General features: G+C 39.7%; 1 protein-coding gene and 1 long non-coding RNA gene across 8 annotated transcripts in view; both read left to right on the forward strand.

The window, feature by feature from the left end:
- LOC135216684 (mitochondrial 2-oxodicarboxylate carrier-like) overlaps positions 1–26818 on the forward strand; it is a 375795-nt gene that overhangs the window by 50297 nt on the left and 298680 nt on the right. The gene's annotated exons all lie outside the window — the stretch shown is intronic.
- LOC135216707 (uncharacterized) lies at positions 1618–25451 on the forward strand. Its single transcript, XR_010314895.1, has 2 exons — positions 1618–5643; positions 25010–25451. It is a non-coding gene; the product is annotated as an uncharacterized LOC135216707 (long non-coding RNA).

Genomic DNA, 26818 nt, shown 5'->3' on the forward strand with positions numbered 1-26818 from the left:
AATGACGTCGGCTGTTTCTCAGTTCGGTGGTTTATGTCATATGGTTACAATAATCGCTTCATCCAGAATTCTAAAAACCAAAATTTTTTACTGGAGGGGTATCATTACTATTACAGTCGATGAGAGAGAGAGAGAGAGAGAGAGAGAGAGAGAGAGAGAGAGAGAGAGAGAGAGAGAGAGAGAGAGAGAGAGAGAGAGAGAGAGAGCATTGCCTTGGTTAGGTTGTTACACTGATATACATATATCCACTTAAGTCGAAAAATAGTTTTATTGAGAATAATGATAATTTTGATAAAACTTGTTTTACTGTAAATTTTAATAAAACTTGTTTTACTGTAATCATATTGCATGTATTATCGTATTACAATATAAGAACAGAGCAATGATGCGTCATTTGCATTCTAGTTTTGTTGACAGTCTTAGAATAATCTGCTGATCACGTTTTACCTATATCATCACTGTCTTTAGTTGCTGAATGGAACTTAATTCAGAGATACATTCCTTTCATAAATTATCAATGGTGGGTTGAACAAAGCAGATTCTATATCATGTTTTTCATACTGACGTTGCCTAAAAGGGAAACCATTGTTTTGTTTTGTCGCCATTCTCAAACAACCACTAATAAAAATACAATAATAAACGATAATTATCGTACACAATTATCGTTCACAAGATTTTCACAGCATTTTTGTTATTTTAAAAAGCATGGGGAGCGTGAAAATTGAAAGTGTCGTTAAATCCTTTAAAAAATGCCGTGGTTGGTACCGAAGATGATGTGTATGATGTCAACGACGAAGTTGAAGTCGCCTCGCCAGAAACCAGACTGGAATCCCTATGATGGTGGCAAATGTGATCAGTCTTGCGATAATGCGATAATGTATGAGAAACTTTTAATGAAAAATTAATATTGTTATCCTAAATGTGGTTGTTGTTACCATAATTACACTACCACTGAAGTTTCTGAAAAGTTACCTAAAGATAAAGGTTGCTGTTAGAGCAACCGTAATTCAGTGTTTACATTTTCTCGGCTGGGATGGCATAGATAAAAGTTTGTTTCATTGATTAGAATTATTCCTCAAATAGAACAATTTATGAAGATGTGCCAATATTATATAAGGTAAAAATGGTTTTATTACTTTACTATCAGTTTATTTCATAATGTGAATCTTCAGGTTCGGCTATATCACCGAGGCCGAGGCTAGCCTACTGATACACATCTAAGAATTCAAGGTTTGATTTTTAGAATTGTTGTATAAGATGACCCCCAATTTTTAGGGGATGAATTTTAGGATTTAAAGGTCATCTTATCTGCGGAAATATAAAGTATGTATATGAGAAAATAATCCAGTCCCCCTAAGTATTCAGCCAAGTACATTTTCTTTCGTACAATTACCATTCAAGCTGTCCTGTTTTATTTTGACAAGAGAAACATTTGTATATTTATAATCACGAGAGAGAGAGAGAGAGAGAGAGAGAGAGAGAGAGAGAGAGAGAGAGAGAGAGAGAGAGAGAGAGAGAGAGAGACGAGAAGGAGAGAGAGAGAGAGGAGAGAGAGAGATGAGAGAGATAGAGAGAGAGAGAGAGAGAGAGAGAGAGAGAGAGAGAGAGAGAGAGAGATATGTGTGAATATTAAAAAATGTTATACATACTATAGTCAGTTCACTTACAGTAGATTCTTGTGCCTACCAGACGTTTGTTTGGCGGCCTCTGATTGGCTGGTACCGGGAGGTAAGCAGCTCACTCAGTATCTCATTATTTTTTTCTGTGGCTTAGAAAACCAGCAATATGTGTACGTATATTTCTTCAATCATCTCTCACTTTGCTCAAGATGGGAAAGTTTTGGTCATACGGTAGGATTCAGTCTTAATTGAACAATTAAGTCATCTTTTCCTGAATCCAATAAGATAAAACACAGAGGTATTACAATGAGTAAAAGTGTAGAGAGAAGCATTTAATTCTTTATACCTGTTTTTACTTATCAGATTTTGCATCATTAACGTGATCAAGGTAAGATAAAACTTTTGTTTTCATACAACAAATTCACCCCTGAATACGCTGTTGCCTTCGGAAGAGAAAATGAACAATATGTCTTATTGTGTTGCATCCATAAATGATTCAAGTTTGAAGGTATTGCCGAGAGAATGTGATCTGCAAGACATCGTTGCATTTGTCGTCTCAGCAAGAGATTTGAGTTGCCAATTAACTATGTAAGAGGTTGCAGTTTCGACAATATTTACCATGTTATATCATTACATTTTTTGTAAATAAATACACAGAATTCCCATGATGACTGTTGAACATTTTCAATCCAATATCACATACAGGCAGTCCCCGGCTTACGAAGGGGGTGCCGCCCTTGAGATGAGCCAGAAATTTGTAAAAAATCTTAAGAAAACATTACTTTTAATGCTTTGGGTGTATTAAAAACTATGTAAACTGCATTTTTATTGCATTTTTCATTAAAAAAACTTCAAATATTGATTATTTTGCATTTTTAGTCATATTTCTTCTGTCAGATTGTCATCATAAGTGGCAAAACCCTGGAACGTGTCATAAACCTGGAAATAATTTCTGATGAATATAACTGAAAAGCATCGTAACCTCGGAACGTTGTAAGCCGGGGACTGCCTGTAGTATGTCTGGACGTATCTGATAAAGAAAAAGATAATAATAATCAGATGAATGCATCAGGTATCGTTAGCTCAGATCTAGGCTGGCCTCAGGGAATTCAGTCCAGCAAAGAAGTTAAACTCGGTGGACAGACGTCGCACTCTTCAACTCAGCCTAAGCTTCAATATGTTATTTCAGAATATTGTTTCTAATTTTATTATATGAATATATCTTCAAACAAAAGAGATATCAGAGACTTATTTGATTGATATGAAATAATAATCTCGGTGAATTAATAAAAAAAATTAAGAAAGATTTACTTCCTTTCAGGCTGAGTCAACATGGTAAGAATATTCTTCATTTTCTCTTCACATATTACATGCATCTAAAATCTGAAAGCACCAGCGTATTCAGGGTGATTTTATTGTATGAAAACACATGTTTTATTTTATCTTAATTGCATGAATTAGCAAAATCTGATGAAAATAAAAATATATAAAGAATATGAGGTAAATGAAGAAATATAAATATATTCCTAGTTTTCTAAGCTACAAACAAAAATATGACACACTGAGCACGCAGCCTACCTCCAGGTACAGCTAATCAGAGGCCACCAAACAAACGTCTCATAGCTACAAGAATCTACCTTAAATGACCTTAAAACTCTTATGCCGACTGGACGTATTTTACGTTGACATTTTTTGTCTCACGTGTGCCGACTGGACGTATTTTACGTCGACTTACAAAAGTTTTTTTTAAAATTCGCGGAAAAATACTTATAGGCCTACCAGCCTAAAACTTTTGAATCACGCGCCTTTGGGGATGCTGGGAGTTCACGGATCAAGGTGTTGTTTTCTTTACAATCGTTACGCAGGCGCGCAAGCGCAAATTTCTTTCTTGCCGCACTAAAAAGTATCTGTGACACATCTCTGAAATTATTTCGTCACTTTGACATAATTTTTGTACCATTGTAAATTAGCCGTTACATGAAGTATTATATATGAAAATATGCACATTTTTATGTAGAATACAACAATAAAATACTCATGATTGTAGCTTTTATCAATTTTGAGATATTTTCATATAAATAACGATAATTGCCAAAATTTCAACCTTCGGTCAACTTTGACTCTACCGAAATGGTCGAAAAACGCAATTGTAAGCTAAAACTCTTATGTTTTAGTAATATTCAATCATTTACCTTAATTTTGCAACTAGTAATTGGAAGTCTCTAGCACAATATTTCGATTTATGGTGAATTTATGAAAAAACTTTTTCCTTACGTCTGGGCGGTAACTCTTCCGAAAAAAATCATACATGCGATTGTGGTAATGTTTGCACCATTTTAAAATTAGCCGTTATATAAAGTTTTATATATGGAAATGTGTGCAATTTCATGCACAATACAACTAAAAACAACCCATGGTTGTACCTTTTATCAGTTTTGAGATATTTTCATATAAATAACGATAATTGCCAAAATTTCAACCTTTGGTCAACTTTGACTCTACCGAAATGGTCGAAAAACGCAATTGTAAGCTAAAACGCTTATATTCTAGTAATATTCAAGCATTTACCTTCATTTTGCAACAAATTGGAAGTCTCTAGCACAATATTTTGATTTATGGTGAATTTATGAAAAAAATAACATTTTCTTTACGTCCGCGCGGTAACTTCCGAAAAAATCATACGTGCGATTGTGGTAATGTTTGCACCATTTAAAATTAGCCGTTGCATAAAGTTTTATATATGAAAATGTGCGCAATTTCACGTAGAATACAACAAAAAATAAATGAAGATTGTAGCTTTTCTCATTTTTGAAATATTTGCATATAAATCACGATAAATAGAAAAAAACCACGTTCGGTCAAATTTGACTACCGAAATGGTCGAAAAACGCAATTGTAAGCTAAAACTCTTACAGTCTAGTAATATTCAGTCATTTATCTTCATCTTGAAACAAATTTGAAGTCTAGCAAAATATTTAGATTTATGGTGAATTTAAAAAAAATCTTTCCTTCCCTCCGCGCGCGGATTCTCCGCCACAAATCTCTGAAATGCGTACGTACCATTCTCGGAATATTTGCTCCGTTTCATATCAGGCATTTCATAGAGTTTTATATATGAAAATGTGCGCAATTTCATGTAGAATAAAACGAAAAATATTTGAAGGTTGTAGCTTTTCTTATTTTCGAAATAATTGCATAGAAAAAATATATATATAAAAAAATTCGACATTCGGTCAAATTTAACTCGTCAGATATGGTCGAAAACTGCAATTGTAAGCTAATACTCTTACAGTATAGTAATATTCAATCATTTGTCTTCATTTGAAAGAAATTGGAAGTCTCTAGGACAATATTTAGATTTATGGTGAATTTTTGAAAAAAATATTTGTTTACGTCTGCGCGTTACGAATTCATGCATTATTTTGTGATAATATTTTCTCTGTGTTGCTTTTATCGTTTTACAATGTGTTATATACCAAAATGATTGCAATTTAGTGTACATTACAACGAAAAAAAAGTAACTTGTTACCTTTAACCGTTTTGCGCACAGCGTGATTTGAATACAATTATATATGAAATTTTGTTTTTGCGCTATCATATATCGCATTATTTATATATGATAATGATAATTTTTTTCATTTCTGATGGTTGTATACTAAACTTCAGCCAATGACGAAAAAAGGAGCCAAAAATGAACTCTTAATCTTGAAAACTAAGCGCGCTGTGATTTTTTGAAAAACATATTTTTTCCGCTTCCGCACTCACTCTGAAACACCTCCGGCACACGGGAGACAATTTTTTTTTTTTTACCGCTTCGGCGTAAGAGGGTTAAGTGAATCGACGATAGTATGTACAATATCCGTAAATATGGTAGGGTGAGGTGGGGTAGTACCGTACATGGGGAAACAACGTACACGTGCTCTTGATAAAAAAACTATCGGCTGTATTGTGACGTCACTCCATTTGAGGAAGAAGAGCATCAACAACAACTCCGCCATTTGCTTTTGCTGATCCCGTTTACCAGGTAAGAAAATCAAATTTTTGCTTGTTCGTTGTAATATTTTGGGGTTCTAATATAGTGTGCCATGATCACAAGTATGGTGTGATTGATTTGATAACAGATTTAATGTTGAAAATAGCCATATTTAGACTTATTTGAGTGAAATAAAGGTCAGCCTTTCGAAATTTCTGCCATGAAGTGGTGTGAAGAAAATCAAGAATGGTGTGGGAAGAAACTGTACGGCGAAAGACCGTACAGCCAAATGTTTTTTAAGTAATTTACCAAGTAATTACATAACTAAGTATTTCTAAGTACATACCAGTAGCTAAAATTAGAAAATTGCAGCAGCGATTCTTTTGTTTCGGTGTAGTTCAGTACCCCACCCACTATCGTGGGAATAGGTAAACAGTACGGCAAAGAAGCTCAATTTTATTTCTACCGGCTTCTGACGAAGGTCATGAGCTTTAGTTTTTTTTTTTTGAGTTTGGATTTCGTCATTCTCAGAGTTTCCAGTACCTTCGGTGAAGTACTCTGATTTTTATGCATTTATATTCGACGCTTATAAACTAGTCAGTACTTTGACCAGTTATTTTGAGATGTTCTCTAGTGATGTCTGGCTCGAGTAAGTCGAGTGTCCATTTTTGCTGCAAGGGCTGGAATACACGGTTAACTTCAGCAAAGAATGATTCCCTTCTGTTTCTGTTAGATGTAGGGGTCAAGTTTGTACTATTGACTTAACTTGTAATGAGTGTACAGTGTTCCCCCCGTATTTGCGGGGATATGGGTACCAGACACCCCTGCGAATAGCTCGAACCTGTGAATAGTTAGAACTCCCGTCTAAAAATTCTTATCTGCCTATCTTGAAAGTTCAAATACCAAATGTATAGTTAAAGTATCATCCTAAAGTATCATCTTACATCAAATATACCATTGAATTGGTGTTATTAATATAATTTCAAAGTCGTCTGAAACATTTTAACATTAGAAATATATAAACAGCCAATAACAGAGAGAGAGAGAGAGAGAGAGAGAGAGAGAGAGAGAGAGAGAGAGAGAGAGAGAGAGAGAGAGAGAGAGAGAGAGAGAGAGAGAGAACAACTTACAATATCAACAGATTGAAATGAATTTCTATAGCCAACACTTCGTCCCCTCCCATAAATACATAGTATATCTTTTCCAGAGAAAAGAGGAAGGGAGGGCTGAACAAGTATCTATTTGTCTGTCTATTAATTCTTTTGCTGAGAGAGAGAGAGAGAGAGAGAGAGAGAGAGAGAGAGGAGAGATGGAGAAGGAGAGACGAGAGAGAGAGAGAGAGAGAGAGAGAGAGATTTACCTTAAATTATTATCATATCACTGTATTAATCTTAGAGATTGTAATAATATAATTTCCAAATAATCTTAACATTAGTACCCTTAAAGGTACACATGCACATACATATGTACTTCTAACACTTGCAGCCAAGAGAGAAAGAGAGAGAGAGTTACTATTATGACATACATATCTTGTGGGGAGAGAGAGAGAGAGAGAGAGAGAGAGAGAGAGAGAGAGAGAGAGAGAGAGAGAGAGAGAGAGAGAGAATGTCCTTACAGTATTTAAGAAGTGAAATGGAAACATTATAGTATTTAAAATACTCACACATGAATGTTGTAATTACAGATATAGTATTATTATTATACATATTATAGTATTATTATTGGAAAATATTAATAATAAACTTATTACTTACTTGTACCATAAAAATGATCTCATCTCAGTGAGAGAGAGAGAGAGAGAGAGAGAGAGAGAGAGAGAGAGAGAGAGAGAGTACACACATACATATGTACTTCTAACACTTGCAGCTAAGATAGCAAGAGAGAGAGTTACTACTATGACATACATATCATGTGGAGAGAGAGAGAGAGAGAGAGAGAGAGAGAGAGAGAGAGGAGAGAGAGAGTCCTTACAATATTTAAGAGTGAGATGAAAACATTATTGTATTTAAAATATTCACACATGAATGTTGTAATTACAGTTATAGTATTATTATTATTATACATATTATAATATTATTATTGGAAAATATTAATAATAAACTTATTACCTACTTGTACCATAAAAATGATCTCATCTCAGTGAGAGAGAGAGAGAGAGAGAGAGAGAGGAGAGAGAGAGAGATTGCATTAAAACTATTAAAATCATTGACCATTATATGGCACTGCTTTCCTCCCCTGTCACATTACTTGACATTTTTAAATATGTAACTGACCTGGCAGTTATATACATAGCTATATTCTCTGACGTCATGACGTCACGACAGACTTTTCGAAACTCGCGGCAATCGCCGACCGTCGGTCAGGTGATCGTTACCTGTACGCCCTCTAGATAGTTACCTGGAAACCCCATATTTTCTCTGTCGCCCAAGCCGGCAACTTCGTTGTTGTGGGCTCCTCGATAGGTCTTTCGTACTCGCTAGAGTATTTCATCGTTGGGTGAAGTATTTTTTTGGCTTTCGCTGTTGTTGACTTGGATTGATTTTGGATTTGGTTTTTGGATTACTCAATTAACAATGTCGGACTCGGGAGTTGTGTATAGAGTCTGCTGTAAAGGGGGGTGTAGGGTTAGAATTCCCAAAGCTTCTCTTGATCCCCACACACTTTGTGTGAATTGTAGGGGTAGAATTTGCACTTTTGAGAATAGATGTGATGAGTGCTTGATTTTGGATGATAAGGAGTGGAAGGAGTTGGACAAGTATGTCCGTAAGCTCGAGAGAGATAGAATTAGAAGAACTAAGAGTTCCCTTTCCCATTCATCAACGAATCAGGAAGTGGTAGATAATCCCATAGTTCCTTCCCCTGCTCCTTCTGAGCGTAATTTAGTAGAAGTATCAGCTCCAGAACCTGTCTCCGAGTCGGGGGCGAAGGACTCAACCTTTGCAGGTATTCAAGCGGTGCTTGAAAAAATGGGACAACAGATTGCCTCTCTTACTGAGCAGGGCAATCGCACTTGGACTGTCGTAAGTGCTTTAAGTGCAGGTGCTAAAGTCAGTGTAAGTGATAAGTTTAGTGTTAGTGACAGTGTAGTGGAGGGTGCGTCCGATCGGTCCTGTCGCGCTCCTAGACCCAGACCTCTTACAAGCTCCCGGACCCATGGGAGACGTAAAGTCGAAAGTCTAAGGGAGGCGAGAGGCTCTAGTCTCCGGTCGGGCGGGTGCCTCCAAACAAACCTGCTGACGCTTCCAAGGTTGCTTCAGACAGCCGTAGAAAAGGCGCGCCGAGTGTGTTTGGTTCGTCATCCGATGACGTCTCCCCTCGTCGAGGATGGCGACACTCTACTTCCTCTCGTCCTCTCAAGAGGAAATTACCTCGTGTTTGTGAGGTCTCATCAGATGAGCAACTGCCGGGCTGCAGTCACTGGAGTTCTCCAGAGAGGTTTTCGTCATCGGAAGCCTCGCCAGCTAAACAGAGCAAGACAGCGCTTTTGATGCACGCTCCTCTTCCTCCTTCGACTTGGGAGGATTTACCTAGGAAGCTTCCTACCAAGCGTCCTCAGGAAGCCTTAGAAGGATCGACTCCTCCGACTGCAGTTCGTGCGGGCAAATCTGACGAGTTACCCTCTCCCTCGAGGGACAGTGAAGCCAAGAATATGCTGCAAGATATGCAACAGCAGCTGTCTGTACTTATGGAAAAGCTGCAAGAACCCAAGCGTCAGTCTGATGCCCTGGGAGTGATGAAGACTTCGCGAAGCGTCAACGCCAAAAAGAACACAGACAACCAGGACACTTCCGATTTACTCGGACATGACCCTTCCGAGCATGACGCCAGTGCGCGTAAGAGCAAAGAGCGTGACGCCAGCGCGCGTGAGAGAGAAGGACGTGACGCCGACGCTCGTAAGCATGACGCCTCGGCAGTTTCTGGTGCCAAGGAACGCATCGAGACCAATGACGCTCCGGCTTTGGATGTTGGAGGTAGTTTCGGAAGAGGAGACGAAAGAACAAGTTCCTCCTTCCGACTATAAGACTTATGCTTCTGTTTCAAGAGCTTTTTGAAACGGATTTCAAGCCCGCAGCACCTCGTTCTCCCCTGTCTCAGTTCCTTTGTGGAAGAACTCAGAATAAGACTGCCTTTACTAAGATGGTTCTTTCCATTTCGGCCAAGAAAGCGCTTGTGAAGATGAACGACTGGATGAAAGAGAAAAAGGAGCGAGGCAAAACTGCTTTCGTTTTTCCTCCTGCAAGATTGGCTTCAAAATCCAGCGTTTGGTACGAGACTGGGGAAGTTCTGGGCCTGGGAGTACCTGCCTCCTCTCAGGCAGACTTCTCCAGTATCGTCGATGCCAATAGTAGACACGTCTTAACAGCAGCGAAGGTGATGTGGTCGATGCAAGAGTTCGATCATTTACTGAAGGGCGTGTTTAGAGTGTTTGAGGTCCTGAACTTTCTAGACTGGTCTCTGAGTGCTCTCGCCAAGAAAGTGGAAGAGAAGGATTCAACGGACATTTCTAACCTTCTGAGTGTGATGTCTTGTATGGACAAGGCTTTACGTGATGGAACTAATGAAGTGGCAGCGATTTTCATGGCAGGGATCGTGAAGAAAAGGTCCCTTCTCTGCTCCTTTACAGCTAAAGGGGTCACACAGGTACAAAGAGCAGAGCTTTTGTTTGCCCCCTTTGCAAAATTTCTTTTTCCACAGGAGATTATTAGAGATATTGCCACTTCATTGACTCAGAAGACCACACAGGACGTAATATCGAAGGCAGCCAGTGGGGTTTTGCCTTCTTCGTTTGCGACCAAGAGAGCGAGAGAGGAGAAGCAACCACAACAGTTTTTTCGAGGAAAACAGCCCCGAAGGACGTCGGGAACTTCTAGAAAGCCCTCCAGAAAAGGTGGCAAGCTTCCTTCCAAAAGGAGGCCATGATCAGACAGTCCTTCAGACACAAATAGGAGCCAGGTTTTCTTTGTTTTGGGAAGCCTGGAGGGACAGAGGGGCGGACAACTGGACCCTTCAGATACTAAGGGAGGGCTACAAGATCCCTTTTTACGCCAAACCTCCCATAGTTTTAGATCCCCTCGACTTAACAGCGAATTACAAGGACAGCAGCAAGAGATTCGCGTTAAAAGAACAAGTAGAGCTTATGCTCTTAAAAAAGGCGATAGAACCTGTTTCACCCCAAGAGAATCCGGGGTTCTACAATCAACTGTTTTTGGTACCCAAGAGCTCGGGAGGATGGAGACCCGTTCTGGACGTCAGTGCTCTAAATGCCTTCGTCGTGAAGACGAAATTCACGATGGAAGCAAAACGCCAATCAGATGCTATCGGCGTTGAGACCGGGAGATTGGATGGTCTCATTAGACCTACAGGACGCTTATTTTCATGTCCCCATCCACCCAAGCTCTCTGAAGTACCTCAGGTTCTTATTCGAAGGAAGAGTATTCCAGTTCAGGGCTCTTTGCTTCGGGCTCAGCACAGCGCCACAAATATTCACAGCTATTATGGCGAATGTAGCCAAATGGCTACACGAAGGGGGGATCCGCATTTCTCTTTATGTGGACGATTGGCTTCTCAGGGCCAACTCCAGGAAACAGTGTCTGGAGGATATGAAAATAACCCTGAACCTAGTACTGGAACTAGGGCTAGTGGTGAACCTGGAAAAGTCTCACCTGGAGCCCTCTCGCTCGATCATTTATTTAGGAGTTCTGATGAACTCTCAGGATTTTCGGGCTTCTCCCTCCCAGGAGAGACAAGACCGATGCCTGAATCGGGTGCAGGAATTCCTGGGGAGACAACAATGTTCAGCGAGGGAATGGATGAGTCTTTTGGGGACCATTTCCTCGATCGAACAGTTCGTCTCACTGGGAAGACTGCACCTCAGACCTCTGCAATTTTACCTCAACAGAAATTGGAAAAGGAAGGAACAAAGGCTTTCAGACACCTTCCCAATTTCAGCAGAGGTCAAGAAAGACTTGATGTGGTGGCTGGATCCAGCGAAGCTGGGAGAAGGAGTTTCACTTCAACAATTGAATCCACAGCTAATACTGTTCTCAGACGCATCAGACCTAGGCTGGGGAGCGACTCTGGGGAACAGGGAAATTTCGGGAAGATGGAGCGAAACCGAAAGAAATTAGCATATCAACAAGAAAGAGCTGATGGCAGCTTTTCTAGCTCTTCAGGCATTCGAGGAATGTGTGGCAGGCAAAGTAGTGGAAATAAGCATGGACAACGTGACTGCTCTAGCGTATGTCAGGAAACAAGGAGGCACCCACTCCTTTTCTCTGAACGAGCCAGCCAAGAATCTGTTGCTATGGGCAAAGGACAGAAATATCGTCCTCCAAACGAGATTTGTACAAGGAGAATTAAATGTCAGAGCGGACCTCTTGAGCCGGAAAAGTCAGGTCCTGCCAACAGAATGGACTCTCAAGTTAGAGGAATGCGAATTGCTATGGAGGTTATGGGGGCAACCTTCCATAGACTTGTTTGCAACCAACAAGACAAGGAGGATGCAGACGTTCTGCTCACCGGTGCCGGATCCACAAGCGGTAGCAGTAGACGCGTTCCTCATGAACTGGGAAGGACTGGATCTGTACACCTTCCCACCCTTCAAAGTGATACACAAAGTATTAAAGAAGTTCGCGCAGTCCGAAGGAACCAGAATGACCCTGATAGCCCCGTACTGGCCGACGCGAGACTGGTTCGCAGAGATATTGCAGTGGCTAGTGGAAGTTCCAAGAACCCTTCCGTTGCTTCCAGATCTGCTCAGACAGCCCCACTTCAAACGGTATCACAGGAATACCCGCGCTCTTCAGCTAACTGCCTTTCGACTGTCGAAAAGCTCCTTAGAGCTAGAGGCTTTTCGCGAGAGGCAGCTAAAGCTATCGCCAGATCAAGAAGGGCTTCGACCATCAACGTCTACCAGTCGAAGTGGGAGATATTTAGAAACTGGTGTAAGGAGAAGAAGGTGTCCTCGTCCAACACATCTGTGAGCCAGATCGCAGACTTCCTTCTTCACTTAAAACTTAAAGTAGGTCTAGCCACTACTACAATTAAAGGATACAGGAGCATGCTGGCGTCAGTCTTTAGACATAGAGGACTGGACTTGTCTAGGAATCAAGATCTTCACGACTTAATTAGATCTTTTGATACTACGAAACAAAAGAGTGAACAACTACCAGGATGGAATCTGGACGTAGTACTAAGGTTTTTAATGTCTGACAAGTTTGAGCCGATCCAGGAGAGCTCGTTCAGGAATTTTAACCAGGAAGACACTTTTTCTAGTCGCTCTCGCTACTGCAAGGAGAGTAAGCGAGATTCAAGCTATGGACAAAAGAGTAGGAATTAGTAGATCTAAAGCGGTTTGTTCAACCACTTTAGGTTTCTTAGCCAAGAATGAAACTCCATCCAATCCTTGGCCTAGGTCTTTTACGATTCCCAGCCTTGGAGATTTTGCAGGTCAGGAACGTGAAAGGACTCTTTGTCCGGTAAGAGCATTACAGTGTTATCTGCACAGGTGCAAGGACGTTAGAGGGACTTTTGACAACTTATGGTGTTCCAGTTAAAGATCCCAAAAGGCCTATGTCAAAGAACGCTTAGTCCTTCTTTATTAGAAGTGTGATTCAAGAATCGCCTCACACGGAGTGCAAATGAAACGCTTTATAAGGCTTTAAAGGTAAAGGCTCATGAAGTGCGAGCAGTCTCGACGTCAATGGCGTTTAGAAAGAATCAGTCCCTTAAAGCCATTTTAGACGCGACATACTGGAGGAGCAGCTCCGTATTTTCTTCTTTTTATCTGAAACAAATAGAAACGGTATATGAAGACTGCAGAACCCTTGGACCGTTCGTAGCCACTGGCTCGGTGTTGGATGAAGGAGTTGATACCTCTTAATCCTACATGTTAGACCCTTGATGTTATTTTTATGGTTGTCTGTTGAAGGTTAGGGGAAACCTTCAACAGTCTAGTGTATATGTGTGTTTTTTCAATCTCTTGTATGCAAGGATTGGATGGTTAGGTGGTCTTTGCCTGTTTTAGCCCATGTCAAGGGCATAGGTGGTTTGGTCGCATAAAGGTCACGTCCCGTCGACAAACCCCTTTGAGCTCATCAGCTGCACAGGTCACATCCCTTAGCTGGAGCTCCTAAGGAGAGCAGACTAAAGAGGCAGTACTCGTCAAGTCAGCTTCCTTAGCAGGTAAGAATCTTTAGTTACCTATCAAGTAGTTACCTTACAACGATGTTGCTGTCTCTGACCCTCCTCCAAAGGTGTCAATCAGCTATGTATATAACTGCCAGGTCAGTTACATATTTAAAAATGATATTTTTATTTTAAGATAAATTTTTAAATATACTTACCTGGCAGTTATATACAATTAGAAACCCACCCACCTCCCCTCAAGAGACTAGAGGGCGAGAAAATCTGTGGTTTCCAGGTAACTATCAAGAGGGCGTACAGGTAACGATCACCTGACCGATGGTCGGCGATTGCCGCGAGTTTCGAAAAGTCTGTCGTGACGTCATGACGTCAGAGAATATAGCTATGTATATAACTGCCAGGTAAGTATATTTAAAAATTTATCTTAAAATAAAAATATATTTGACAGCTTCCCAAGTCTGAGCCTCTCTGGAGTTGAGAGAAGGTAGGGATATGGATACTACAAAGAAAGAAGGGAAGAATTTTCATTTGAAATTACAGTTATTATTATTATTAATTGAAAATATTAACAAACACATCAACCATAAAAATTCTCTCATCTCGGTAAGAGAGGGGAGTTATCCTCACGTAAGCGACACGGCTTCCTCGCCCAGAAATAGATTTTTCCTACGTCAAAATCCCTTTTTTATCTCTTTAAAATACTACCACATATGAATTTTGTAATTACTTTTATTATTATTATTATTTTTATTATTATTATTATTAACCAAAAATATCAGTAAACTTGTTACATACTAGTACCTTAAAAATTCTTTCATCTCAGAGAGAGAGAGAGAGAGAGAGAGAGAGAGAGAGAGAGAGAGAGAGAGAGAGAGAGAGAGAGAGAGAGAGAGTTTATCTCTCTGTTCTCTCAGAAATGTTAATTTATGTACATACATGTCTAACGCTTCCAGCGAAACGGAGAGAGTTACCACTATGATATACATTAACTTGTGTGGCACGAGAGAGAGAGAGGAATGAAAGGGAAAAAAGAGAGAAAGTTTAATCTCTCTGTTCTCTCAAGAAATGTAATTTAGTGTACATACATGTTCTAACGCTTGTCCAGCGAAACGGAGAAGGTTAGCCACTGATGATGGATACATAAACTTGTTCGTGTGCACGAGCATGGAGAAGAGAGAGAGGAGACTGAGAGAAGAGAGGAGAGAGAGAAGTTAGAGAGAGAGTTATCCTTATTTAAAAGAGTGAAGCAGATAGATTATTGTATTTTTAAAAAATACTATCACATATGAATTTTGTAATTACAGTTATATTATTATTATTATTATTTGAATGCGCCTCAGTGGCGTGGTCACTTTGATCTTGGCCTGCCACCTCGGTGGCCACGAGGGCAATTCTTGGGCATTCCATTGAGATGTGAGAGATGTGTATTTCTGGTAATAGAAGTTCACTCTCGACGTGGTTCGGAAGTCACGTAAAGTTGGTCCTGTTGCTGAATAACCACTGGTACCATGCAACGTAAAAATGCCATACAAACAAACAAAACAAAATTATTATTTGAAAGTATTAATAAACATATAGTACATGTACTATAAAAATTCTCTCATCTCAGTAAAAGAGAGAGAGAGAGAGAGAGAGAGAGAGAGAGAGAGATTACATGAATATTTAGTGGCAACAACACAACAGGTCCTCCTCTCCTGTCAAATTACTTGATATATTTTACAGCTTTAGTACATGGAATTAGAGAGGGCAGACTAGGATTTCCTTCATTCTTACATAATTTTTTAAATTTATAAACTAAAATCTTACTAATTCACTATAGTATTTTCTTTAATGAATTGATATTATTGCTGTTCACATTAATATTGATATTTAGAAATAGTAAATCATGTATTTATCACACAAAAAATTTACATCTCTGTAGGAGAGAGAGAGAATTGTTATTATTTTGTTATATTTAACCCTTTAACGCCGATTGGACGTATTAAACGTCGATATAAATTGTCTGTTGGGTGCCGATTGGACATATGGTATGTCGATATAAAATGTTTTTTTAAAAATTTGCGGAATATAGTTATAGGCCTACTAGGCAAAAACTTTTTAATCACACGCCTTGGGGGATGCTGGAAGCTCACGGATCAAGGCGTTGTTTTGCTTACAATCGTTACCCAGGCGCACAAGCGCGAATTTCTTTCTTCTTGCTCTAAAAAGCTTCAGTGACACATCTCAGAAATTATTTCGTCACTTTGACATAATTTTTGCACCATTTTATTTTAGCTGTTACATGGAGTATCATATATGAAAATGTGCACAATTTCATGTAGAATACAACGAAAAACCACTCATGCCAAAATGTCAACCTTCGGTCAACTTTGACTCTACCGAAATGGTAGAAAAACGCAATTGTAAGCTAAAACTTTTATATTCTAGTAATATTCAATCATTTACCTTCATTTGGCAACAAATTGGAAGTCTCTAGCACAATATTTTGATTTATGGTGAATTTATAAAAAAAAACTTTTTCCCTTACGTCCGCACGGTAACTCTTCTGAAAAAAATATGAAATTTTTGTGTCCGATTGTCGTAATGTTTGCACCATTTTAAATTAGCTGTTACATAAAGTTTTAAATATGAAAATGTGAGCAATTTCATGTAGAATACAACAAAAAACTACCCATGGTTGTAGCTTTTATCAGTTTTGAAATATTTTCATATAAATAACGATGTGCCAAAATTTCAACCTTCAGTCAACTTTCATTTATCTTTCTTTTGCAACAAATTGGAAGTCTCTAGCAGAATATTTCGATTTATGGTGAATTTTTGAAGAAAACTTTTTCCTTACTTCCGTGTGGTAACTCTTCCGAAAAATCATAAATTTTTTCGTCCGATTGTCGTAATGTTTACACCATTTTAAATTAGCCGTTACATAAAGTTTTATATATGAAAATGTGCGCAATTTCATGTAGAATACAACAAAAAATAGCCCATGGTTGTAGCTTTTATCAGTTTTGAAATATTTTGATATAAATAACGATAAATAGAAAAAATTCGTCCTTCGGTCAACTTTAACTCGACCGAAATGGTCGAAAACTGCAATTGTAAGCTACAACACTTACAGTCTAGTAATATTCAATCAATTACCTTCATTTTGCAACAAACGAGAAGTCTCTAGGACAATATTTCGATTTCTGGTGAATTTTTGAAAACTGCTTTTTTACGTCCGCGGGTTACGAATTCATGCATCATTTTGTGATAATATTTTCTGTGTTGCCTTGATCATTTTACAATGTGTTATATACCAAAATGATTGCAATTTAGTGTACAATACAACAACAAAAAATAACTTGTTAGCTTTAACTGTTTTGCTCACAGCGCGATTTATATACAATTATATATGAATTTTTTTTTGTGCCGTCATATATCCCAATATTTATACATGATAATATTTTTTCCATTTCTGATTGTTGCATACTAAACTTCAGGCAATGACAAAAAAAGGAGCCAAAAATGAACTCTTAATCTTGAAAACTAAGCGTGCTGTGATTTTTTGAAAAAAACATTTTTTCTGCCTCAGCACTCACTCGCAAGTGCCGCCGGCTTACGGGAGACGATTTTTAAAATACCGCTTCGGCGTTTAAGGGTTAATCTTATTAAACTTACTAATACAGACTAGTACAGTATTAATCAATCAGTATTAATATTTGAATATTAATAAATCCTTTTTTATCATAAAAATGATTTAATCATGAAAATAACATCAAAATATACTAATTAGTCATTATTTTCATCGGAAAACACCACAAATAGGCAATTTTCCCGCAAATAATGGGTAGGTATGGTCCAGAGAGAAATCCACACATCCAGAGAACGTGAATAAGGGGGCCCACACTATAGGCTGGGATGAAAAACAATGGAGAGTTTTATCTTCTTACTGTTCGAAGTTAGAAAAGGAAAGGAAGTGTATGGCTACTGCTAGGCACAAAAGGTCTTTAGCAAGCCAGGAATCTTCCTCTGAAGTACCTGTGATTTCTGTTTTGTCCCCCAAACCCAGTCTTTCCTCTTTTCCACCTAGACCTGTTCCCGACTCCCATGCTTCTGATCCCAGTGCCATTGCCAGTCTCGATGTAAAGTTTGAATGAAGTTTGAGCTGTTAGCTATCTCTTTGGCTCAACTAGGTGAGTCAGTGCGTATGCTTGTTGATAAAGAAAAGAGTAAATTGTTAGTGGAGGAGCTGCATTTCCGTCCCACCGATTCTCCTAGGCGAAGGTCCCTGACATACTCCCCCGCACCTGGGAGAAGTAATGCTGGAGGCCCAAGGAGGTCGTTGTGGTCTGCCCATGGGCATTCTGCCCCTCAGTTGCACCTGTAGATGTTTCCCAAGTAGTGAAAGACAACCATTGGAAAGGCATCTTGGACAGTAGTCATCGTCTTTCTTGAAGCCCAGATTATGTGTGTCCAGAAAAATTGCACCGATGGCGCAATAGTGACTTTTCCAAACCATTGAAAAGGTCTGCAGTGGACTCTAATTGTATTTATCAGGTACCGCTTAAGAAGGTAAAGGAGGTTAAACCTCCTTGTAGTTTCTGGGATAGCCCAGAGACTTTTTCTTTGGATAATTCCGATAAACTTCTGGAAGGAGACTTTACCCGACCTGTAGCGAGACTTAAGCGTCTGAGATCGATGCTCGCTTCGGCGCCAGCGTCGCCTTTGGCACTTCAAGCTGTACCAGTTACAGTTCACATGCAGCCTAGGACACCAGGGCACAAATTGTCCCCTGCTGTGGCTCCCGTATGTGCTGTTCCTATTAGCCATGTCTCTGCTTCCGAGTGTATTTTGACTCTGAATCCCCAGCTGATGCAGGAGTGCCCATTGGCGCCTGAGACTTCAATGCATGAGCGCCCATAGGCACCTGAGACTTAGATGCATGGACTTTCAGGGGCACAGGAGCACCCATTAGTGCCAGAGCTCCCTTTTCCATCTGAACCAGAGTCTTTGGTGGCGCTGATTCCGCCAGCGGCTCCTCGTATTTTGTCTTCTTCAGGCGGCGCAGCCAACCCTCATTTGTCTAATGTATCTTCTACGGAAGAGGAAGAGATTGCTACAAAAGATAATAAACCGCCATCAGCTCATGAAGCTCTTTTGCAACTTTTCTTTAAGTCATATCCCAACTTTTTCAAGTAAAGTTTCTTCAAAGTCTCCCTCAGTTAGTGCTTTCTATTTCAACCAAGAAAGCTGTGGGTAAGGTCGAAACTTGGCTAGCAGAAAAAGAGCACAAGGGAAAGCAGTCTTCTCTTTCCCCCTTCTTGCTTGAATAAGAGGAGACATTTGTATTATTTCACTGGGGAGTCTTCCTCTCTGGGTGTTTCTGTCTCCACCCAAGGGGACTTCTCAGGTGCTTCTTCACAGCTAAAGGTGTCAGTAGTGCCTCAGGATACAAAATTAATCCCTTCCGAAGCGGCCCTCGTAACCTGTTTTATTTGTATCTAGAACTACGTTTTACATGTAAATTGCCTAATTCGTTCCAAGCCCTACAAAAACACCACAGTAAATTTAATAATAAAGCTAAATTGACAAATAAACAATGAAATACAACAATTTGGACCGTTCAATACCTAACCTCACTGTGCCTGACCTGTAAATAAAGTGTATTAGTGTACAGGTTACAAGAAATACTGTACGTACATATGTAGTGAAATGTGGAACCTTATCTTTCGAATGAGGCGATGTCCAAAAGTGGCAACAGAGGAGGACAAATGGCAGAAAACATTAACACTTAACTTTACGAAACACATTAAAAAATGGCAAACTTTACGAAAAACATTAAAAAACGGCAGAAAACATTAACACTAAACTTTATGAAACACATTAACAAATGGCAGAAAACATTAACACTTAACTTTACGAAAAACTTAAAATTGAATTTTTTTTCCCTTTTTCTGATTTTTACATTTATTTTACTTATTTATTTATTTATTTATTTTTTTTTTTTTTTTTTACAAAATTTCAATTTCTTCACCACTTTCATTTTTTTTTTTTTTGTATCACCTGGACCTTCCTGTTTGCTTACTGCTAAAGGCTTCTTTAAAAAATAACTATCCAAGGAAGATTGCTTCTTCCTGCTTTTCAAAATGTTCCTGAAACGACTCTGGCAAACGTCTTCAAACTGCACAAGCATACGACTTGTGTAAGCCTTTTCGGGATGTCTTTTTTTTATCTACGAATGATTGCACTTTATGAAAAGCAGCTAGAACATCCTTAATTTCAGCCATTGTCATAGGGTCCTCCTCCTCGCCGCTGCTAGAGAACTCTTCTTGAACGACGTTATGTTGCATGGCCTCCAACTCCTTCAGGTCATCTGTCGTAAGCTCCTCTTGGTGCTCCTGGAGAAGGTCATTGATATCATCCTCATCGACGATCAGCCCCATGGACTTGCCAAGTGTAACGATCTCTTCAGGATCGTCAACTGTTTCTGAATCTGCATCAGCTTCGCCCATGTCGAATCCCTCGAAGTCTCGTGCGGATACGGCATCAGGCCAGAGTTTCCTCCACGGAGAATTCAAGGTTCGCCTTGAAACCTCCGGCCAAGCTTGATCAATGAGTTGGATGCATATCACGATATCGAAATGCTCCTTCTAAAGTTCTCATAAAAAGCATCTTCTTCTTTCTGTGAACTTCAGCAACATTCTTGGGACCCATGGCTAATAACGCAAGTTAATTAAGTTCACACACAACACGATAAAGTAACTTACTACGAAGAAAGTGAATTCACTAACACGAATTTACATTAACAAACGAAATCTATGTGAACGAACGAATTCCATGTGCGTACGATAATGCTGATGCGACGAAATGGTCGAAGGACGACTTTACGTAGAGGGATGATGGGACAGATGCTGACCAATAAGAGAGAAGGATCTTACGGCAGTGACTATCAGGAAGCAATGGGAGAGTGGGAGGATGTTGGCGAGTGTACTCAGTTGGCGGCGCGCGAGTTTTGAAATTGTTCTCGGCGGCCCGGGCGAATCTCGGACTACCCTTTCGCAACCAGAATTATTTTTGTACACAGAAGCAAAAAAATCTTCGTCTCTGATTTTGTAACCTGGTGTTTTTGTAAGTAGGGACTTTTGTATGTAGAGGTTCCACTGTACTTCAGTCCAGAAATCCGCTCTTCTGTTGTCACCGCTGGTTCGCAAGTTCCTGTTTCCTCAGGATGTCGTTAGTGGGATTGCCTCTTATTTGCAGAAGTCAACACAGGATTTGCTCTCCAAATCATCCAAACGTTCCAGGGAGACTCCGGCTTTTGTCCCAAAGTCTACTTCTCCCTTGCAACAGTTACACTTCCGTGGGGGCAAACAGAGACAGTGATCCAAGTCAAAAGGAAATGTCCACTTTCCATTCAAAACAATTAAAGAGTCATCCTCCAAGCCCACCCTCAAGCAGTGAGAAGTCTTTCTCATGCAGCAGTAGGTGCCAGACTCCATCATTTCTTACAAGAAAGGAGAAGAAGAGGAGCAGAACAATGGATGGTAGAGGTCCTAAGAGTGGGATACTCTATTCTTTTCCTTGACTATTCACCCTTACTTAAGCAACCCATTACGTTGACAGCGTACTCTCTCGGCTCAGAGAAGTATTCTGCTCTGGTTGATGAGGTGTCTGCTCTTCTTCTAAAAGAAGCAATCGAGAGAGCGGAGGACTCACTGACCAAGGGCTTTTACAGCTGACTTTTTGTGGTCCGGAAGTCTTCAGGCAGCTGGAAGCCAGTCCTGGACGTGAGTGCCCTGAATGTCTTTGTATTGAAGATAAAGTTCAAAATGGAGACAAATTGCTCAATTCTTGCCTTTATCCACAGAGGGGACTGGTTGGTCTTCATAGACATGCAAGACATGTACTTTCCATGTTCCCATTCATCCGGACTCAAGGAAGTACCTTAGTTTTGTCTTCAAAGATCAAATCTTTCAGTTTTGGGCCCTATGCTTCGGTCTATCTACGGCTCCCCGAGTGTTCACTCGCATTCTGGCTCCTCTGGCGGGTTGGCTACATCTGATGGGGGTCAACATCGCCCTTTATCTGGACAATTGGCTTCTTCGCTCCGCAAGGGAACTAAGCTGTATGAGAGATCTATAAAAGACTTTGAAGTTAACTCAGGAACTTGGACTTCTAATCAATCTGCCAAAATCCCAAATAGTCCCGACTCAACAGATAGTCCAGATAGTGTATTTGGGAATGAATCTGGACTCTCTTCTTTTTCAGGCTTTTCCCTTCCCCGAAGAGAGTAGGCATGTCTTCACACAGTAGACAAGTTCCTATCTCTCCCAAAGTGCTCCTCCACAAATTGGATGAGCCTGCTCGGAACTTTATCCTCCATCGAACAGTTTATTTTGCTGGGCAGACTTTATATGAGGATCTTTCAGTGTTACCTTTGGTCCCAGTGGAACAGGAAAAAGTTCTCAGACAACTTCGTGTTCCCAATTTTGCTGGAAGTCAAACAACATCTGCTTTGGTGGAGATCAGAGAGAAGACTTCTGGAAGGAAAGTAACTTTCTTCTCTGAACCCAGAGTTCAATTTGTTTGCAGATGCATCCGACATAGGTTGGGGAGCACTGCTGAACAACAGGGAAGTCTCAGGAATGCGGAGCTCAGCTCAAAAGTCTTGGCACATCAACCTGAAACAACTGACCGCAATCAGTCTAGGTTTACAAGCTTTTGCTCAGGAAGTTCGAGGTTGGATAGTGGCAGTAAACTTGAACAACACAACAGCCCTCTCGCACATTACCAAGCAAGGAGGGACCCACTCTTTCTCTCTGCAAGGCAGCGAGAGACCTTTGGGCCCACTCTAATCACAAAAAGCTAGTGACAAGGTTTGTGCAGGGCAGGATGAATGTGATAGCAGACCAAATCAGTCGCAAAAATCAGGAGGGAATGGCTTCCAGACCTGGTAAGTCTGTTAGCAGATTTTCCCAGGTTACTCCCCCAAAGATGAAAACTGCTCAGACAACCACACATGCCAAGGTTCCACCAAGGTCTATCTACTATGTCTCTGACGGGATTCAAACTGTCGTCCGACTCCTCAGAGCAAAGGGTTTTTCAAGAGTGGCTGCAGAGGGGATCTCGAAATGTAGAAGAAAGTCATCCTCCAACGTCTACCAGTACAAGTGGAACATTTTCCGAGCTTGGTGCAGAAGAAATCAAGTCTCTTCTTCCTTAACATCTGTGATAGAAATTGCTGATTTTCTTCTGTACCTAAGGATGTCTAGAGGATTGTCTTCTACAGTCATAGGATATAGGGCTGTGCTAAGCTCTGTATTTAGGCACAGAGGATTAGATTTGTCTTCAAATCAAGACTTGTCCGACTTAATTAAGTCTTTTGACACCTGCAAAGGTAAAGACACTCGACAGGTATCATGGATTTTAGACGTAGTCTTGAAATGGCTGTCTGGTCCTCCTTTTTAACCCCTAGCTTCTGCCTCACTCAGGAATTTAAGTAGAAGACACTCTTCCTGATTCCTTTAGCCTCGGCCAGAAGAGTGAGTGAAATTCAAGCCCTAGATAAAAGGGTTGGTTTCTCTAATGGAGATGCTTTAGCCTCATTTACTTTAGGCTTCCTCGCTAAGAACGAAAATCCTATGAAACCTTGGCCTTGTTCTTTTATTATCGAGAACTTGTCTAGTGTAGTAGGAGAAGAGGATGAAGAGAGGACTATCTGTCCAGTGAGAGCTCTGAAGTTTTACATGCACAGGACTGAAAACATTAGAGAACTTTCCAATAGCTTGTGGTGCTCTGTTAAGGATCCCTTACATCCTCTCTCGAAGAACGCCCTTTCGTTCTTTCTTAGAGACCTCATTCGGGATGCCCATTCTCAAATAGCAGTGGAGGCTCTATCTGCTTTGAAGGTAAAGGCTCATGAGATTAGAGCAGTGGCGACATCTCTGGCCTTCAGATATGATCTTTTATTAGCTTCCATTCTCCAGTCCACTTACTGGAAAGCAGTCTTTGTGAATCATTATCTTAAAGAAGTAGAAACGATTTTTAATGATTGCAGTACCGTGGGTCTGTTCGTGGTGGCTGGCATGATGATGGGAGAAGCAGCATAGGAAGCATTCCTTCCTACCTTACTCTTTGCTTTGAAAACTGGTGTTGAGTCCTTGGGGAGTCTGGGGGTACTTGGTACTGGATACCCTCCAGAATCGTTGGTAGGGTGGTGGTTTTTTAATATTTGGTGTAGGTAGTATATCAGTATTCTGGCTTTTTGTTGTTGTTTATGGTACTGCGCCAGGGCAGGGGCAATGTCTGTGCTTTACTAGTGCTTGGTGAATTCCTCGCTGTAAGCCCCACTATGTAGTAGGTGACCCTGGTCTAACACCACACCTCTACTAAGTTTAGAGCAGCTGCGCCAGAGGCAGTTTTGTCTGCTATAGCTTTAACAGGTAAGGAAACAACTAGCATTATGTTAATGCTGGCAAGATTTTCTATTTGCATGCTTTTATCAGTTATAATTGCAATAGTTGTTCATCCATGAATCCCACCTCCTAACAATGTGGGAGTCAGCTATGTAATTACTTGGTAAGTTACTTAAACAAAAATGATATTTTTATAATAAAATAATGCTTTGTTTATACTAAGCAAGTAATTACTGAATGGGAGCCCACCCTCCTCCCCTCTCATGGATGAAAAGGCATAAATAAAATTTAGCTTCTTTGCCGAGTTGTTTATCTATTCCCCCAGTAGTGGGCGGGGTACTGACCTACACTGAATCAAAGAATCGCTGGCAATTTTCAAATTTTAGCTACTGGTACTTAGAAATACTTAGCTATGTAATTACTTGGTAAGTATAAACAAAACATTATTTCATTTCTAAAATATAATTTTTTAATTTCCAGTGAAACTTAGATATACTTGGAAAAATAAGTTGAAAAGTGATTGCACATGTGAAATAAGATAAAGATAAGAGCACACGTGAAACAGTGAATGATAAACCAATAAAAGTGTGTGTTTTGGAAGGGTAAAGTTCTGAGTTATTTTTATCAGTTTTTTGTGATACCAGTGTTAATATGTCATTAAATGTGTAACAAGAAACATAAGTAATTTGTATGGTGTTTGACGTTGATTATATGAGATAGCCTAATTTTACAAAATAGAAAAAAAATTAGTAATTTTGGGGAATACCAGACAGGTGAGAGATGAGGTGTACGTTGTTACCCCAACATTTATTTTGTAATTTTTTCCCAACTTTTCAATTATTTGGCAAAACCTAATGACATATAGTACTCTATTCCAGAATCCACCAACACTCTTCCATCAAGCTAAGGAAATATGTGCGAACCAGTAAGAAAACAACTGGACCGAAGTAATTTAGAGGCAGTCTTTAAACATTGTCTTGCCACTGAGTGTAGTTTGAAAGAAGCCTGTGATCAGTTCAATGTCAAGAAGATGAGCCCTGTTCATTATGTTTGTAAGATGAACATCAAGGAAGGGAAATAAGAGGTGTCCTTCCTCTGCATGAAGTCTTTTTGTTTCCCAAGGACACATTCTTATTCCCTGCTGTTGAAAATGTGGAGGTTGTGCAATGTAAGGGTGTCCTGACCAATGTGGAGGCCTGCACCCTCATAAAGGTCTCCCCTCCACTGAACTTCAATATGTAATAGGGTAGGATGTAAATAATCTGTACAAAGAACGTATATATTTTTTATTTATTTTTGTACAATAAATGTAAATTTGTATTAGATTTCTTTCATTTCGCCCATTGATAAGCTAAACACAACCATTTAAAGTAATCTTAGCCATTTAAAACCCCTTCACACCATTACCTTACAATTACAGGTAGGTCAAAAATCTTAGTATGGTGTTCCCACATACAGTAAAATCTCGTTATCTGCCTGTTTGATAATTACGAGTTTGGTACAACGCGATAACGGCAAATTAAACGCGAAAAATTGCTGGGTGTAGGGTGTATATTATCTGGGTTGGACTCATAGGGTGCTATATCACCCTCTAATTGTGGCTCCGTGGTGGGTATGGGCCCAACCTGGATGAATGGTCATACCATTGTTACATGGATTTTTTTCCTCCCCCCTCTGTTGATGACTTTTGCTTGATTAAGGATTCTGCCTCAGGCCTTCTACTTGACCAAACACGGGGACACCAGGGTGTAAATACTGGTGGTATAAATGAAAATTTAAAGAGTTTTGTATTGCGGTAACGTAAGTGATCAAGTCGTTTTTGACATATTGTATGATCACATGAAACAGTTTGGCAAGGTAGATAGGATCAAGTTACGAATTGTTAAAAGTCCCTTCTCTCATGAATGTTGCATTACTTTTTGCAAAGGTGAATATGCCTCCAAAGCTCTAGATAATATTGATGGTAAAAATATCTTTGGTTGAGTTTGCCTTGCAAAGTTGTGTAACATAAATGGTTTGGAAGAGGATGAGACAGACTAAATACCTGGCAAAAGATGACCCAAAATTGGTTTGGCATGTTGCCAACAACAAACGGTTAAAATAAATCTTCTTATTAGCATGGAAATATCTACAGAGCAATATTGGTGCCATTCTTAAAGGAAATATATAAAAAAGATATGGTAAAGGAGTCTTGAACAAAGCAAACACCGATATTCAAATTAAGATGCTTTCCAAATTCCAACCAACTGAAGATGGAACTATTTTAGATATATCCCCTCGTCGATTATTTAATATTAAATGGGGTTATAGTATATAGCAGAGATCTATATGAATTTGAAGAGGAGGAAATATTAAGAATGTGTCCTGCATATGTCATTAAATTTAGAAAATTGAAAGGGACTCAGCATGCCATTGAATTGACTTTCACATACACTTACTTACCGGGATGTATTGATATACTAGACCAATCTCGGGTTTGGATTATGCCATTTAAATATTGACCAACCCAGTGTTATAAATGCTTCCAATATGGCCATATACCAAAACTCTTGTACAAAACCAGGAAAGTGTAAAGAACAACTGTAAGGCTGATGAATATTGTCACAACTGTGCTGGCAATCATTCTCACAATTGGAGGGGATGTCCACAATATATTTTCCAAAAAGAAGGTGTTAACACTGCTCATA

Source organism: Macrobrachium nipponense, chromosome 19, assembly GCF_015104395.2.
Source record: "Macrobrachium nipponense isolate FS-2020 chromosome 19, ASM1510439v2, whole genome shotgun sequence".
Classification (NCBI taxonomy): Eukaryota; Metazoa; Arthropoda; class Malacostraca; order Decapoda; family Palaemonidae; genus Macrobrachium; species Macrobrachium nipponense.